This window comes from Ursus maritimus, unplaced genomic scaffold (genome assembly GCF_017311325.1).
Source record: "Ursus maritimus isolate PB19 unplaced genomic scaffold, ASM1731132v1 scaffold_19, whole genome shotgun sequence".
NCBI lineage: Eukaryota > Metazoa > Chordata > Mammalia > Carnivora > Ursidae > Ursus > Ursus maritimus.
Window position 1 is genome coordinate 609,892 of NW_024424341.1, and position 16,545 is coordinate 626,436.

The window sequence follows — 16,545 nt, forward strand, 5'->3', positions numbered from 1 at the left end:
CAGCGAGAGGGAGAGAGCGAGCAAGTGCGCACAAGCGGGGGGAGTGGCAGGCAGAGGCAGGGGGAGAGAGAGAGAAGCAGGCTCCCCACTGAGCGGGGAGCCTGACACGGGACTCCATCCCAGAACCCCGAAGGCAGACGCTTCACCGACTGAGCCACCCAGGCACCCTGGGTATAGTCTCATTTTTAAAACCTCTTTTGGGATGCCTTCTAGAAATAAGTACATTTCCCTCTAAGAACTGCTTTACCTGGATTTCCCAATTTACTACATATCGTTGTGTCATTCCCTGATTTGAAGATTTTCAGGTGCCACTCTGAGTTTGGCCTTGGCGCTTGTACTTGGAAGCACTTTTCCTAATTGTCGGATTTTGTAGACTTGCTCTGGAGGTCTGTGTGTGGTCGGTGCTCAGGACCGTCTGTTGTGTCCTTGAAGGAATCAGTGTCGTGTGGTTGTTGGCTGGAATGTGTTGTGCGTGCTCAGTGGGCCAGGCTTGCGATTGTGCTTGAATCTTTTGTATTCCTAATTTTGGGTAGGAGTTGTCTCCTAAAATGCTGAGAGTTATTTTAAAGTCTGCCCCCCTGGTAGTGGTGGGTCTGTTTTCCCTGGTTGTCAGTGTTCATTCTAAACGGCGAGGCTGTGTTTGTGTGGTCAGTTTTCCGAGCCTCCTCTCCTGTGAAGGGAGCTTCTTGATGTATTTAGTGACTGACTTTGGCTCATGAGTTGTACTTTGACCTCAAGCCTGTATCCAGTATGAAGGCAGCAACCTCTGCCCTTCTGCTCAGTATTTACCTGGTTATCTTTCCTCCCCTCTTGGAATCTTTCCAGATTTTTTTTTAAAGATTTTATTTATTTATTCAAGAGAGAGAGACATAGAGAACATGAGTTGGGGGAGGGGCAGAGGGAGAGGGAGAAGCAGGCTCCCCACTGAGTGAGGAGCCCAATGTGGGGCTTAGTCCCAGGACCCTGAGACCATGACCTGAGCCGAAGGCAGAGGCTTCACAGACTGAGCCCTCCAGGCATCCGTTACCTTTGTACTAAATGATTGACTGGATTGGGCTTTCTGTTCGTTTTCATTGGTGTTTTTCTCTCCTTTTCTTTCTGTTCATTTTTGTTCCTCTGCAAATTTGGCAATTATACATCTTGTTTTCGTGGTCGCTTTGGAAGTTAGAGTGTTACGTGGCGCCAGCCTCCCCTGTCCCCTGGTGGGTGCTCCCAGATGCTGACAGCTGTGTAAGCTTCCAGCCAGTCTCGAGGTGCAGGGTCACTGGGAGGGACTCCTGGGCCGGCCTCTGCGTGCTCCTCATCCACTCTGGCTTCAGCTGTGGTGTGTGTGCTCATGGTTTTTTTTTTTTTCTTTGACTTTCAGTTGTTCTCACTTTCGTTTTTAGTGGTATTTTCCATGAGAACCCTTGTGGCAAAACTGCAAAAAATGCAATTTGGTGTTTACTTGAAGATGACAGAAATTTTCAAGGTTGTTCAAACTTCCCACCTGTTCATTTGTTGTCCTTTTCATGTGTTACTAATGAGGGGTGGTGCTCCCAAAATCATCTTTCCTGTTCTTATTTCTTTTTTTTTCTTTTTAAAGATTTTATTTATTTATTCGACAGAGAGAGACAGCCAGCGAGAGAGGGAACACAAGCAGGGGGAGTGGGAGAGGAAGAAGCAGGCTCCCAGCGGAGGAGCCTGATATGGGGCTCGATCCCAGGACTCTGGGATCACGCCCTGAGCCGAAGGCAGACGCTTAACCGCTGTGCCACCCAGGCGCCCCCCTGTTCTTATTTCTAATCCTGACCTTTGTGAACTCTCTCTGTGCATGTGGCGGCCCCGCAAGCTTTCCCTCCTGGCTCTGCTTGTTCTTACGTGTCATTGACCTTCTTTAGGCTTGTTCTCTGAGAAACACCCAGGGTTTTCCTCAAGACTGAGGCAGCTTTTACCCAGACTAGGCTCCTGGTTTCATGGGTGACTGTGAAACATGGGATTGTTCTTTATCCCCAAGAGGATAAGATCTGTCAGTGATTCACTGGGAGCTTGCTGACCCACAGCCCGGCCATGGCCCGGAGAGACGGTCCCCAGTCAGAGGTCCTGCCTGTTGGGTACTCCCGGTGAGGGTGTGTCTTGGATTATCTCAGCCCTGCCTTGTTTGTTAAGTGGAAATAATACCATCTGTTCAACTGAAACTACTTACGGGCTCTACAGAAAATAACAGAGGAAAGTAAAGTGCCTGCCATGCAGATGTAACTTGAAATGAAGCGTTAAATCCCAGACACTGACGGGAGGGTGGGACACTGTTGTTGATGACAGCTGCCAGTGTGTCCCGAGCACTGTGCTGTGCTCCCGGGCCCGGAGGACCGTGGTTCCTCCCAGCCCAGAGTCTGCGGCCTGCTCCTGACTGGGCCAGTGAGCAGTGGTTGTTTGCTGCCTGCGCTCGGGCCCACGGCTTCCAGGGCCCCTTCACTCTGTCTGTGCCACCAGTCTGCCCCAGTCTGTGGAGCATGGAACACAGTCCTGTGTCGCCCGCAAAAGCACAGAGAACTCGTGGGGAAGGAGGCTGAGGAGGAGCAGGGCGGCCTTCCTCAGCACTTGGGTTCTTTCTCAGAGCTTGAGGTACCTCCTTGAAGAGGAGGGGTGGTGAATCTTTGGGAATAAAGATTTTCTGTTAGGTTTGCTCCTCGAAGGTACCACATACGCCTTATAAAGTGCTTCTCATCAGGCAGCAGTGGGCCACCTTCAGACTCCTTGCTTCTTTGTGTGCTCACTGGAGTGAAGTTGTGAACCCCGTTCATTCTCCAGCGGTCGTCCATCCAGGATGAGCTCCTGGGTTGGCGTGCACCCCTCCCTCTGCCGTCAGGGTCCCCTTTCCCCCATCGCCCCCTACACACAGAGCAACGGTCACCTAAAGAGACAAATCTGAGTTGTTTTTACTTGGAAGGAATTTGCCACAGATGCAGTTTAATAGCTGGACCTCGAAAAGAGTGTTGGAGCTCATCCGTGCTGGGTTCTGTCTGTTAAGGAACTGAGATTTTGCTTCAGCAAAACGCTCTTAGAGCTGCCAGCACATGTGAGCACGTGATTTCACACTGGTTGTGCGCCCTGAGCTCAGGGTTCTACAGCACGTGAGCGGCACCCGTTTTGGGATGTGCGACGGAGGCCTTCTGTGCGTTCACCTCTTTTCCTTCACCCCTTTGCCGTTTGGTGGTAAATCTCTGCAGAAAGACAGTTGTTTTCAGTTCTGAATCAACAAACGTTGGATTATTCTGTAGAAACAGTTCTTCCGAACATTTTAACATCTTGGTTTCAACATGCGGTTGTGTGTCTCCTTGGACGATCGAGTGTTCAGTTTGGGTGGTTTCGGTGATCTCGGTGGTTTCGGTGACGGCTGTACCCAGCAGCGCTCTGTGCAGCAGCTCACAGGGGGTCTTTACAGCCTGAAACACCTAGTTTGTTTTCTCTCTGAAAAACGTCAGCCCTTGTGTGGGGACTTATTTGCTAGTTTCTGTTTAATGCTTTAAAAATACAGTAGAAAGGGAGTAAGGAGAAGGCACATTATTCTTCACCACATCACCAGCTGGAGGAAGATGGAAGGAGGTGGGTTGGGTGTTTATGACCTGAACGGAGCTGGTATGAAACTAAGCCGTTTTCTGTTCTCTTCAGCCCTGCCTCACTCTCTGTGTGTCGTTCCTGGAGGGCAATCTGCAGGCCTGGTCCAGGGCACACCTGTTTATACTGCGGGTTTATCCTAGAGGGAATGGTTGAATTCCAAGGTCTTAAAATCTCCAGGAAATTCTGGGTTTGCTTTCCCCAAGATGAAAAAAGGACTGTGTTTTCCAAACCAACATGGAAGTGGGCTCTGAGGCTCATCCTCGCACTTTACCAGGAGCCTCTGCTGGGCTGATTTCCCTTGGCTATAGCCCTGCCACACCCTTCTCCTGTTCTGTTGTGACTTCCTGGTTTGTCACAAGAACCTTGGGATGGGGGTGCCTGTGGGGAGGAGGGCCTGGAGGAGACCTGGGGTCAGCCAGGCCCAGAAATCCCTCCCGGAGCTGCAGCTGCTCCAGGCCCCGTGTCCTGGGCCACACTTCATGTCTGTATATGGGTTGGCACAAAGATCATTAATCCAAGGGCTTTACTTTGCCTTCTGTGGACACATAATTATTCGGTGTTCCACATATTTGGGGATTAAAAGCACCTTTGCATATGTGGAGTTACGCAGTGTTATCAGTGGGATTTAAGGCTTGGGGAAGGGTAGAGAGGGCAGGGGCGTGGATGGTCCTTGCCTTAATCTTGAGTTTTTATGCGGTTGTCCTCTATTTACAGCTTTTAGAAATCAGCTGGTGTCGGGTGCACATATGTTTGGAGCTGTTGCTAAGGTGACGAGCCTCAGTCTCACCCACACATTTTTTCTGGAAGGTGGGGACGCTTGATGGGGTCCGTGCACACAGGGCGTTGTTGGTGTTCTCAGCGAGTTTGCAAGCTGCCCTGTCCAGTTTATGTTGTCTTGCGCCTTTTAGTTTGATTGCCTGACTGATTACCTAATGACCTACGCAGAGAAGTCCTGAGATGTATTTACTACAGAGAGAAACAGGACCACTTTGTTTTCAGGTCTTGTCTCTAATCTCTGATCTAATCGGTGCAGCTGACCTTCAGGCCTGTGGTTGGTCTCCCCTCTGATTCTCCTTGAAACAGGACCGTGAACTTGGCTTTAGACATTTCTCAGTGGAAGTCACAAATTTAAAAAATCGTACAATATTGCATATAAACAGCATTAGTCATATGACTTGGGTTATGATTTGTAATTTCTTGTGGGTTAGAGAAGTCTGAAGTTACTCGAAGTGTGATTATGTTCCTGTGTTCGGTGGTGAGCTTCCAGTCATTGGGAAGTTGGATTTGGGAAGTAGAGTGTTCTTCTAGTGCTTCGTTGGGCTGCTAATACCTGCACAGTGCTGTACACTTTGAGAAAGAAAAACACCTGTCAGGACCTTTTAGGGTCATGGACTCTCGGAGCTGGGCGGAAGCTCTGGATCCTTCCTTCGGAACAGGCACGTGCAGCACTTTGCTCGTGCGACTTCTGAGGTCTCGGAACCCTCTGGATTCTGCTGTCCCTACGCTTTGTCTGTGACGCTTCGCCCAGGAGGAGCCTCATGTGAGCACTCGGCAGGTTTCTCTTGAAATGAAAGTTGGTTACTGACTCTTGGTAGAACCTGCCCCTCAAGAGTCTCCCGCGCAAAGTGCCTTTGCCCCTTTCCCAGCCAAAATGTCTTGGTGGTTTTACAGCGCAAAAGACGGTATGTTTGAATGACTCTGTAGTTTCATCCGAGTTTTAAAAGCATTTTCAGTTAGTGTCTTGCAGTTTCATGTCTGGCTGTAAGCCTTCGAGGGAGTTCTTCGGTGTGTGAGGAAGTACACTGAGAGACGCTCAGTGCAGGGTGTTCAGAACAGGCGCTGGCGTACAGGAGAGGGTGTTTTTGGGAGGAGGCTGCCCACCACAGCCACAGCGAGGAGAGCGGAGCTGCACGTAGCAAAAGCACACATAAATGCCCCCAGCATGACCCTGGGGGTCCGTGCAGTGTTCTGTAAGCATACCACAGACCCTGTTCAGAGGCTTACGTGGAAGGTAAGTAGGAAGACGTGTGTGCGAATGGTGAGCGTCCAAGTCAGATTCACCTCAAAATCCAGAATCTGTGGGGAGGAAGAGGGATGAGGGTGACGGGTTACATAAGAGGCTTCAAGTGCGTATGTAATACGTTCTGTATTAAAAAAATTCCAGAGCAAACATGGCAAAATGAGCAGATGGTGGATACATGAGTGTTTATTGCATTATTTCTCATTCTTTTCTGTATGCTTGAGACATTTCAGTGAAAATCGTAGCCCTTGTTACTTTCTTGTAAAGTGATAAGGATTGAAAGTATTTCTTATGAGGAAATCCTGAAATATAACAACTCCTTTTGAACAGATTTAGGGGCACTCTAAATTCCTGAGATCATTCGAGACAGGACGTTTTTACCTTCTACGCTCTATAAATGCAAGTCATGCTTGGTGCAGTGTAGGTGCCGTGGGGTTGGGCTGTGGTTTGACCTGAGTGTGCTGCGTTGACCGACACACCCAGGGCGCAACTTTGTTTTTTGAAGGTTTGTGGTGGATTTTTTTTCCTTTTAATTGGTGGGTGTAAGCCTTAAAGCCGTCTTGGCCACATCATGTACCCTTTGGTGTGTCCAGAAGGAATTCCCAGTGTCTGAGGCTTTTTTATCACACGTTTTTTACCTAAAAGCCAAACTTGCCCTTTTATTATGCTTGTGGACTGCAGGGGCTCTGGCCGGTGGCCCTGGAGGATGTGTCTCCGTGGCCGTGGTCTCACCTCCTCTCCCTTCCCACTGTGTGGGTTTTTTTGCTTTCCACCTGTGGAAGGGATGCCCTGTGACAGAACTCCTGGGGCTTTGTCCAGGTCACGTACGTGAAATGATGAGTAAAACGTAAACTGTTACCTGAATGAGGTGGTGTTAATGCACGTTGAAATTCAGTCTGTCTTTTCCTGTAGTCAGATTCTAGAAACAACACGTGTGCAGGATAGAGAAGCAGAAAATACAAACAGGGAGCACTTTCTGGAAAATGCACCCCTACTACCCGCACGGCCAGTGTTAGTAGCTTCTAGGTTCTTGTCTCATGGAGAAGTTGTCTTTTATATTATATTACATTACATTTTTACCAAAACTGTGAGCATACTATTTTGTAACCTGTCCTTCCCCATCAGCCTGTCCTCTTTACCTTTCTATTTAAGTAGGTCTCAGAGTTTTTGTGTGGAAACTGGTGTTTGGTTGTAATGAATGTCACCTGATTCAGTGTGTCTTGGGAGGTGCCTTTGCCTCGCCCAGGGGCTGGCGGTCTTTTTCTTCAGTGGCCAGATTGTAAATTTTCCAGGCTTTGCATCCGAAGAGGCAGCGTCATGGCTGTCCTCTAGGTGCTTGTACAGCCGTTCACACATGTCCCTGTCCGCAGCTCCTTGGCTGGCCCACTCTGCCAGGGAGGGCAGTCTGGACCAGGAGTGTGAGCGTCAGCACGGGTGAGCCCTGCCACATGAGTCTAGACCCGGTCCCCTCCCAGCTTGCCTTCTCCGGTGAAGGACAGCAAGTGCCCGGCAGCCTCTTGCTTTGGGCTCAACAGAGACATTCTTTAGTCTGTTATAAATAAGTCCCACTTTATGTGGTGAATGTTCCCTGGCATGGAGTAGTCACGTTCACAGTGGGTGGACATGGTTAAGAAAAGCAGCCCATGATCCAGTCCTGAGATAACCCCAGTGGTCCGAGGGGTCCCGCTTAGCTGGACAGGAAGCTCGGTGCAGTCTCTGCCGGCCGGTGGTGTAAGCTGCGTGCCTCGTCGGCCATGGCGTGTCGGCCATGGCGTGCCACCGGGGCCTCGGGACACGGGGGAGAGGCCGTTTCTCATGGCTTCAGGGAGCAAGCAGTTGGTCGTAGGACAGTCCATGAGTTTCTCTGTCTTGCGTCGACGTTGTGTTAGTTCCCTAGGGCTGCGTAGACAGCGACACACACTCCTTCAGCTGTGGAGCCCAGCGTCTGGATGAGGCACCGCGGGGTCCTAATTCCTTTCTCGCTTCTGTTGTAGGGACACTAGTCTTTGGATTTAGGGTCTGTCCATACAGTCCAGTACAGTCACATCTGGAGATCCTTAATTTAGTTACACGTTCACAGACCCTTTTTCCAAATAAGGTCACATTCATAGGTTCTGTTTTTCTGGGGTGGGTGCTGCAGTTCAACACCCTGTTGATGCTTTCTTGAGTGCATGTATATTTTTCTTTTTTCTCCTTGTAAATTTGGACGTGAATAGGTGCACAGGTTTGAAGTGTACCGTTCGAGTGTAAGTGTGTACACCTGTGTCTCCCCACCCCGGTAAGGGTCAGATCAGGTCCAGCACCCTGTGGGCACCATGAGCCCCTTTGCAGCCATGCCCCTCAGCGTGGCCCGGTGTTGCCTGTTCTAGGCCTTGGTCTGAACAGAGTGATGCGTATGGAGCGTCTGTGTGTCCCTCGTCTCTGGGCTCTTTCCCTCGGCACATGGTCTTTGGGGGTCATCTGCGTGGGTGTGTGTCAGCTCCCCCTTCTTACAGTCAGCTTGTCTCCCGCTCCCCTGGTGACGCACGTTTGTGTTGTCTGCTGTTGGGCTGTTGTGCACGTAGCTGATTTGCTTCCTTCTACAGAAAGTAGGACTTTTGAGTAAATGTATTTTAAACATATTCTCTCAGCTAATGCCATCTTAATAAAGAAAAAAACAATTTCTCTGGGCACTTTGCTGTCTCACCCATAAATTGTTTTTCTTTAAATATTTTATTCATTTTTCAAGTGGGCTCTGTGCCCAACGTGGGGCTTGAACTCATGACCCTGAGATCAAGAGTCAGACACTCTAGCGACTGAGACAGCCTGGCAGCACCCCCACCCCCTGAAGCTTTTCGTTTGGTTTTGCAGAGGTGGGTAGTCCTGGACAGAGGAGGAGCTTGGTCGGGGCAGGCAGTCAGGGAGTGAGTGGGGTTTCTGTTCTGTCAGGCTGGGGTGGGGGTGCTGACTGTGTCCAGGCTGATGGTGCCAGAGCTCCAGGGAGGGCCAGGAGAGCCCGGAGGTCTCCATGCAGCGTTCCCCAGGAAATGTGAGATGAAGGGTGCCTCAACCACCCCACCAGCTGTGCTGGCAGACGGGAGGGAGCAGGGATGTGGCTTCTCCGCAGCAGCTTCCGTGGCCCCCCAGCTTGCCAGTCTCTGTGCACCCTAAGTGCGGAGCTGCGTTCATGTCCAGCCCCATCCTGGTGAGGTGGCGCCAGGCAAGTCTGGAGGCATCACAGCGTCTGCAGCCCAACCTCCTGTTTCCATGAAGGCAGACTGGGTTGTATCCGCTTTTAACCAAGAGGACGTGGTCAGAAGGACGGCAGGTCTTCAGACTGAGTCACTTTGTTGAAGTTGTACGCTTCTGGTGTTGTGAGGCCTCCCCTGGCACGTCCTTCGGCGAGTACAGAGGTTCAACCCTTGGACCCAGTGGATGCTGCAGGCCCCCCTGGTTGTTACATTCCTGCGTCTGATGAGACCAGTTGACTTTCAGGGGAAGGGAGGTGGCTTCATTATGGGTTTCTTTCTGGAAAATATAGTTGTTACTAATTAGGCTTGTTCTGCTCCAAGCATCCACTTGGCAAACCTTGCAGTTAAAGGAGGGAAATTATTGTTTAACTCGGTCAGTTATCTAATGTAGGAAAGCAAAGATGATCTTTCGAGGGGAGGGTAGCCTTTTTTTTTTTTTTTTAAGATGATTTATTTATTTATTTGACAGAGAGAGCCAGCGAGAGAGGGAACACAAGCAGGGGGAGTGGGAGAGGAAGAAGCAGGCTCCTAGCAGAGGAGCCTGATGTGGGGCTCGATCCCAGAATGCCGGGATCACGCCCTGAGCCGGAGGCAGATGCTTAACGACTGCGCCACCCAGGTGCCCCTGCAGAAGGTCTTCTGTTTTAGGAAACGAGAGTGCATTGTGAGTACAGTGTTTCTGATACAGACACGTCCTCTTCAGACTGACACTTTGGTGTGTCAGCAAGTCTGCACTGGTCAGGACACTCGGAGCAGACGGCTTCCCTGGTTCGGGTTTTGTTCGGGGGAACATTGCCGTGTGGCACTGATGCAGGGTCACAGCAGGTGGACAGGGTGAGTAGCTTCTGTGGTGTTTGGCATGGACAGATGGACATGAAGGGCTCCAGGGGAAAGGTGTGTTGTTTTGGGGGTGCCGTGGGGGTGTGGCCTGCACGGTGTGTCGTGTGGCGGACGTGGTGGAGTGCAGGGTGACACTGCTGTGCCAGGAGGTCACTCTGATGGCTACATTTAGTGTATCCTCCGTGTAACAGAGCGTGGGACGGCAGGACTCTCCCGTCACCCGTCCTGCTAGCCTTGCTCTGAGCACGTTGTTCCCTGAGACGTTGGAGAACAAAGGCGCAACGGGGTGGTGCGGCCAGTACGTGCAGAGCCCGTGATTCACCAAGGGGCACAGTGGTCGGATGGGGGGAGACGCACACGGACAAGTCGCCGTGGGCACCAGCAAGATGCTGTGCACCCAGTAGGCTGGCATTCACCATCTTTTTGTTGTTAAAGTAGTTTTGGCAAGGGTTGGGAAGCGGCACCCCATGTGCTCTTGGCGAGGCCATGCGTGGGGCACCCTTTCTGCAGACCATGTGGCAGTATCCCGTGGATGTGTATCCCCCACTGCCTGCTCATCCCTGCCACAGGGCTGGTGTCGGAATGAGGGGTGGTGGCGTGGATGGGACGGCACAGTGGGAGTATCAGTGGGGGGTGCAGGGCTGTGAGACGGGACGCTTGGACTCCTGGGCTTCCCAGAATGCCCACTGGCTCAGAGCTGCCTGTGTGTGCACACCAGCTGAGGCCGCACAAGGGAGGACACACACATCCTCTCTGTTGTGGAAATTGGCTGGGATGTGCTCTGCGACTAGTGCAGCAGGACTGTGTGTGGGTGCGTGTGCGGTCACATGCCCTCCTTCGGACACTCCCGTGAGTGCAGGCTGTCTTCATCCCACGGCCAACGGGAAGGGTCCCTTTCTATCTAAAACATTACACTTCTGTGAAGTTCTGTGTCTTCTCTCTGTTGGTTTGTTGGCCAACAGTCAGATTGTCCTGGGCATGCCGTGAAAGTTCGGAGAGCCAGCTGAGTGGCCCAAACGCAGGGACCTGTCAGCCACGTGCCCCAGAAGGACCTACTTCAGCAGGTGGCTTCTCTCCCCTTTCTCTGCAGGCACCTCCTGTGACCACGGTGCCTCATGTCTCCAGCATATTCTGGGAGAGAACAGCGGCTATTACCTGAACCTGTAGGAAAGTACAAGGGAATGTGGGCAGTGTTAGCATTTTCCATGCAGGGGCCCGGTGATCCAGTCTTTAAGGGCATGTGTGTTGTTGAGTTTCCTGTGATGTCAGCCATCCCTTCTTTTTTTTTTTTTTTTTCTTAAAGATTTTATTTATTTATTTGACAGAGAGAGAGACAACACAGGCAGGGGGAGTGGGAGAGGAAGAAGCAGGCTCCCAGCGAAGGAGCCTGACGTGGGGCTTGATCCCAGGACTCCGGGATCACGCCCTGAGCCCAAGGCAGACGCCCAACGACTGAGCCACCCAGGCGCCCCCAGCCATCCCTTCTTAATTGAGGAATTCTAATAGAAGATGTACCTGAGAGTGTCCTTGGGCAGACTGAAGCCTGTCCCACAGCTTTGTCACAACAGTACATTGCACACACAATAGCCCACCTCCAGCCTCTGGAGTGTAGGCCTGGGGGAGACTCAGGAGCACCCTTTGCTGACATGAGAAAACAAGCACGTGAGAAGTGGGGACTCAGGCCCACGTGGAGGGCTGTCTCACCCCGAGCCTGTGTGCCAGGGGCTCTCCGGCGGGGCTGCACGCCATGGTGGCATCACTTGCTGTTCTGCCTCAGAGGGGTGACGTGGCGGGTGGGGAACTGAGGGCCAGGACGCTGTGTGCTGGGCACAGGGCCTCGGGGGGTGAGCCAGTCTCATCTGAAGCTGAGGGGCGGCAGAGGCCTCACATGCCAACAGTGGTGTGGGAAATGGAGCCCACTTTCTGTGTCCCCGAGGACAGGCCCCATGGTATGTGCGCCTGTGCGACCACCCAAGTGAAGACGTTGTCCCCTAACCCGTAATTCCAGTGCCGACTTGCAGCCTAGGGCCCTCATCCACATCTTGGGGCCACCATGGTCCATCTGTTCTCTGTTGGGGGACATCTGGGCTGTTGGCAGGGTTTGCACAAGTCCGTGTGGATGTGCTGTGGCTTTGGAGGCCTGTGTACGCACGTCACTTGGGGTGTGTCCACCTGCAGTGGAATGTGGGCAGACCCTTTGCCCACCACTCCTTACTCCCAGGCCAGGTCCCAGCCAGCCCACCCTGGCCACGTCTCTGAGGACCCCACAGCCTGCTGAGCACTGGCCTGGGTGGTTGTGGCTCTTTGCCAGCCTGTGCTTGGAAGAGGTGGGACTGCACCTTTGAGGCAGTAAAGCAACGATAAGGGGAGAGTGTCGTGTCAGAGGAGGTTGGAGGCGTGCACCTGGGAGCCTGGCTTCACCAACTTCAGGGGTTCCAGCACTAGTGACGCACCTCCTGGCGCCTCCAGCCTGGGAGGCGGGTCTCGAAGGAGCGTTGGGTGAGGACCGGGCCAGCGTCAGATGTTGTCCTGACCTCTTAACAGGAGAAGGTTTTAGTTCCTTATTTTGCAGATGGAGAAACTTAGATGTATCTGCCCACAAACCCAGGGTTCTTAACCAGCTCGGCCAGTGTTTCTGAAATATCCGGACAGCTTCCTTTCGTGAGAAAAGCAGTCTGTGTCTCTGCCCTGCACACACGCCCTCTGCACACGCCCCAGAGACATGTTTACAGAACAACTTCCTTCATGAGATGGTGTGTGTTACTTCACTTTCTCAGCAACGTGTGTTCTGGAAATGCCCTGCTAGGTGATCTCTGTCTGCGCCTGACGCCACTCTAGAGCCGCGGTGTAGCCCTCCCGTCCTGTGTCCAGATCTCTGTCTGCGCCTGACGCCACTCTGGAGCCGCGGTGTAGCCCTCCCGTCCTGTGTCCAGATCTCTGTCTGCGCCTGACGCCACTCTGGAGCCGCGGTGTAGCCCTCCCGTCCTGTGTCCAGATCTCTGTCTGCGCCTGACGCCACTCTGGAGCCGCGGTGTAGCCCTCCCGTCCTCGCGGTGTAGCCCTCCGTGTTTCTGAAATATCCGGACAGCTTCCTTTCGTGAGAAAAGCAGTCTGTGTCTCTGCCCTGCACACACGCCCTCTGCACACGCCCCAGAGACATGTTTACAGAACAACTTCCTTCATGAGATGGTGTGTGTTACTTCACTTTCTCAGCAACGTGTGTTCTGGAAATGCCCTGCTAGGTGATCTCTGTCTGCGCCTGACGCCACTCTGGAGCCGCGGTGTAGCCCTCCCGTCCTGTGTCCAGATCTCTGTCTGCGCCTGACGCCACTCTGGAGCCGCGGTGTAGCCCTCCCGTCCTGTGTCCAGATCTCTGTCTGCGCCTGACGCCACTCTGGAGCCGCGGTGCAGCCCTCCCGTCCTGTGTCCATCTTCTAAGTGGGTTGTTGGGTGTCTGCTGCTGTTTTGATTGTGGATTATTAATAAATGAGCCCTTCGTCTGACTGCGGATCCGCAGGTCTGCGGCTAATTTTTCACCTGGGAACTGGGTCTTTCACAGAGCAAAGGCCGTAATCTTGTGGAGGTGCACTGTATCATGGTCCTTATATGGCGGGCACTTTTGGGGTCCTGTCTAAAAACTTTTGCCCCGGGGGTGCCTGGCCGGCTCAGTCAGTGGAGCTAAGACTCCTGATCTTGGGGTGCTGGGTTCGAGCCCCACGCTGGGTGTAGAGATTGCTTAAAAATAACATCTTAAGGACATAACAATGAAAACTTTTTGCCTCACCCTAGGTCTTAAAGATTTTCTCCTGTTATTTACCTTCCCCTAAAAATTTTTACAGATTTTTATAGTTTTTCTTTTTTAGATTTATACCTTAGCATTTCATTTTTTATTTAGGGCTGTTGTAGGTGGTGGTGTGTTTCCACACACTCATTGCTAGTTTGTAGAAATACATTTGGCCCTTGAACAATGTGGGGGTGAGGGGCGCCAACCCCCACACATTTGAAAATGTGTGTGTAACTCTGAGCCCTTCAGAACTCTGCTCATTAGCTCACTGTTGAGCAGAAGCCTTACCGATAGCATAAACATTCGATTAACACACAGATTGAATGTTACACATATTATATATTGTTTGAAGATTTTATTTGAGAGAGAAAGGGAGGGAGGTAGAGGGAGCACAAGCAAGGGGAGGGTCAGAGGGAGAAGCACACTCCCTGCTGAGCAGGGAGCCCCAGGGAGCCCCACACATCGCCAGATCCCAGGACCCCAGGATTGTGACCTGAGCTGAAGGCAGACGATTAACCGACTGAGCCACCCAGGCGCACTTCATATATTATATATTCTTACTATAAAGTAAGCTGGAGGAAAGAAAATGTTATTAAGAAAATCAAAAGGAAGAGAAAATACATTTACAGGATGGTGCTGTAGTTATCCAAGAAGTCTGCGTGTAAATGGACTTAAGCGGTTCGTCCCGTGTTGCTCAAGCGTCACGTGTGTAGTGGACTTTGCGTATTGTTCTGGTGGTTCTGTGCCCGTGCTTGAACTCATTGTTTCTAGGAGTTTTTGGAGATTCCTTGCAATTTTCTAGATAGACAATCATGTTATCACCAAACAGAATGTTTTATTTCTTCCTTTTCAATTTATATGCTTATTATTTCTTTTTCTTGCCTTACTGTGCAGGCTAGTACTTCAGTATGACGTCCAGAAGCAGTGGTGGGAGGGGACAGCCTTGCCTCGTTCCTGATCCTGGGCGAAAGCGTTCAGTTTTCCACAGTGAGGAATGATGTTAGCTGTGGGGTCTTGTGGAAGCTTGCTGTCATATTGAGGATATGCCCCTGTGCTCCTGCTGTGCTGTGAGTTTTTATCAGGAGTACTGAATTTTGTCAAATACCTTTTCTGTATCAGTTGTTAGGGTTTGTGATTTTCTTCTTCTTCAGCCTGTTACTGTGGGGGAGTTTCAAGGTTGAACCAGCCTGTGTATTCTGTATCCATTACCACAAACACACCTGACGGTACTGTGGAGGTCACTGCAATGTAGTAAGTTCCCCCATGTTGTCCAGCTCCGTGGTGTGGGATATACCACGTGCTCCAAGCAGCCACCTGGCACGTGGGCCTTGTGTCTCTGGGTGGTACTGCCCTTTCCTGTCCTTGCCCCTGCATCTCAGGACAGCTCCAGCCATGGGGCGGCTAGCTTGCAGGGCGACGCATGCTTGACTCTGCAGGGTGCGCCCAGTCCCGTCCTCCAGGGCCGCCCTCTTGTGCGTTCCCAGCAGAAATGCGTGAGTGTGCCTGATTCTCTTTCTGACCTCTCTGTTTGTGTTTGTTCTCCCATCGGTCACCTCCCTCAGTTTATGTCCATGCAGAGCAGCTTTAGAGGGTGTGTTCAGCTTATTCCTCCTCCAGTCTGCTGTTCTACTTTGTCACGCGGTTGTTGAGCCCACCTTGCTCTCCTCTCATCACATTTAGTCTGTATCTTAGCTCCTTCTGTGGAAGACGGTGTTTTTCCTACTGTTTTTTCAGTCTGTCTTCACCTCCTACCTTGGAGCTAGCTGTGTGTTTACCTTGAATGTCTGAAGGTTTCGTTTTCCATTCTGTTCTGTAATTAGTGTCTTGTGCTGTGCTTTGTGCATAGGTTAGGGAAGCTTTGAAATGCTGCCCTATAATGTCCATGTAATTACACTGCCCCTTCCTGGGGGCCGGGCCACGGGAAGGGAGGCCAGTCTGGAATGAGGTCAGGTGACCAACCTTCTGTTTCTAAACTCCTGCCGGAGTATTGTTCATGTTATGTTTTAAACATACCCAGCTTCTTAAACTTTTATTTATTTATTATTTATTTATTGTGAAATGTAGCATGACACCCACTGTTCACAATATACAATTCACTTTTTAAAAAGATTTTAATTAATTTATTTGAGAAGTGAGCGAGCGAGTGCAAGCGTGAGTGGGGGGAGGGACAGAGGGAGAGGCAGGCTGCCCGCTGAGCAGGGAGCCGTGGTGGGACTCGGTCCCGGAACCCGGAGATCATGACCTGAGCCGAAGGCAGGTGCTTCACCAACGGAGCGACCCGGATGCCCCTGTACAGTTCACTTACCTCAGAAAGCTTAGCTGTGTGACCTGCTCAGGCCAGCCTCCAGCCCCCGTTCTCCAGACTCCCTTGGCAAACACACCCTCACTTCTAAATAGTCTTGATTCCTAGGCAGGCATCCTCGAGCCCTGGAGTCCACTGTGGGGGACACAGTGTCGTTTTTCTCAGCGTTGTGGAGGTAGTGCGTGTGTTGTCCCTGCTGTGTCGTGCTCCATGCCAGTGGGGCGTCGTGCACACGTGGCGGTGGTGCACTTTCTTGTGCAGGCCGTGGCGTGTGTGTGTGCCTGCGTTTCTCTGGCACGTGTGCCCAGTCTTCCCGCACTTGTGTGGTTTGCGCTTCCGTCAGAATGGGTCCGTTCCCTTTGCTCTGCGTCTTCGTTGATACTTGAGGCCTTACTTTGATTTTTGTTTACAGTTTCTGTTGCTAAAGCAGTTGGTAAGTTTTTCATCCACTTACTGGCCTTTTAAATTTCCTCCTTTGTGATGTGCCTTAAGTCTCGTGTTCGTTTTTGTTTTGGGTATTTTGTCTTTTTCTTAATGACTTGTAGGAGCTCTTTATTCTGGATAAAAGCTTTTTGTCAGTTGTATGCATAGAAAATATCCTCTTTTGCTCTGTGGGAAGGTGACCTTTAATAGAGAAAACTTGGGGCGCCTGGGTGGCTCAGTCAGTGATGCATCTGCGTTTGACTCAGGTAGTGATCCCAGGGTCCTGGGGTCGAGCTCATGTCAGGCTCCCTGCTTGGCGGAGGGGGGGGGGGTGCTGCTTCTCCCT

The 16,545-nt window shown here is 51.5% G+C and overlaps 1 protein-coding gene across 11 annotated transcripts in view; it reads left to right on the plus strand.

Moving 5' to 3' along the window:
- ANKRD11 (ankyrin repeat domain 11) overlaps positions 1 to 16,545 on the plus strand; it is a 186,799-nt gene that overhangs the window by 127,533 nt on the left and 42,721 nt on the right. The window contains exon 1 of one of the 11 annotated variants that reach the window (XM_040633150.1): positions 5,469 to 5,611. The exons of 9 other annotated variants lie outside the window; for them this stretch is intronic. The gene's annotated coding sequence lies outside the window, so the exon portion shown is untranslated. Of the gene's footprint in view, positions 1 to 5,468; positions 5,612 to 12,949; positions 13,208 to 16,545 lie in introns of those variants that run through there. One more of the 11 variants, XM_040633149.1, reaches the window with a different exon arrangement.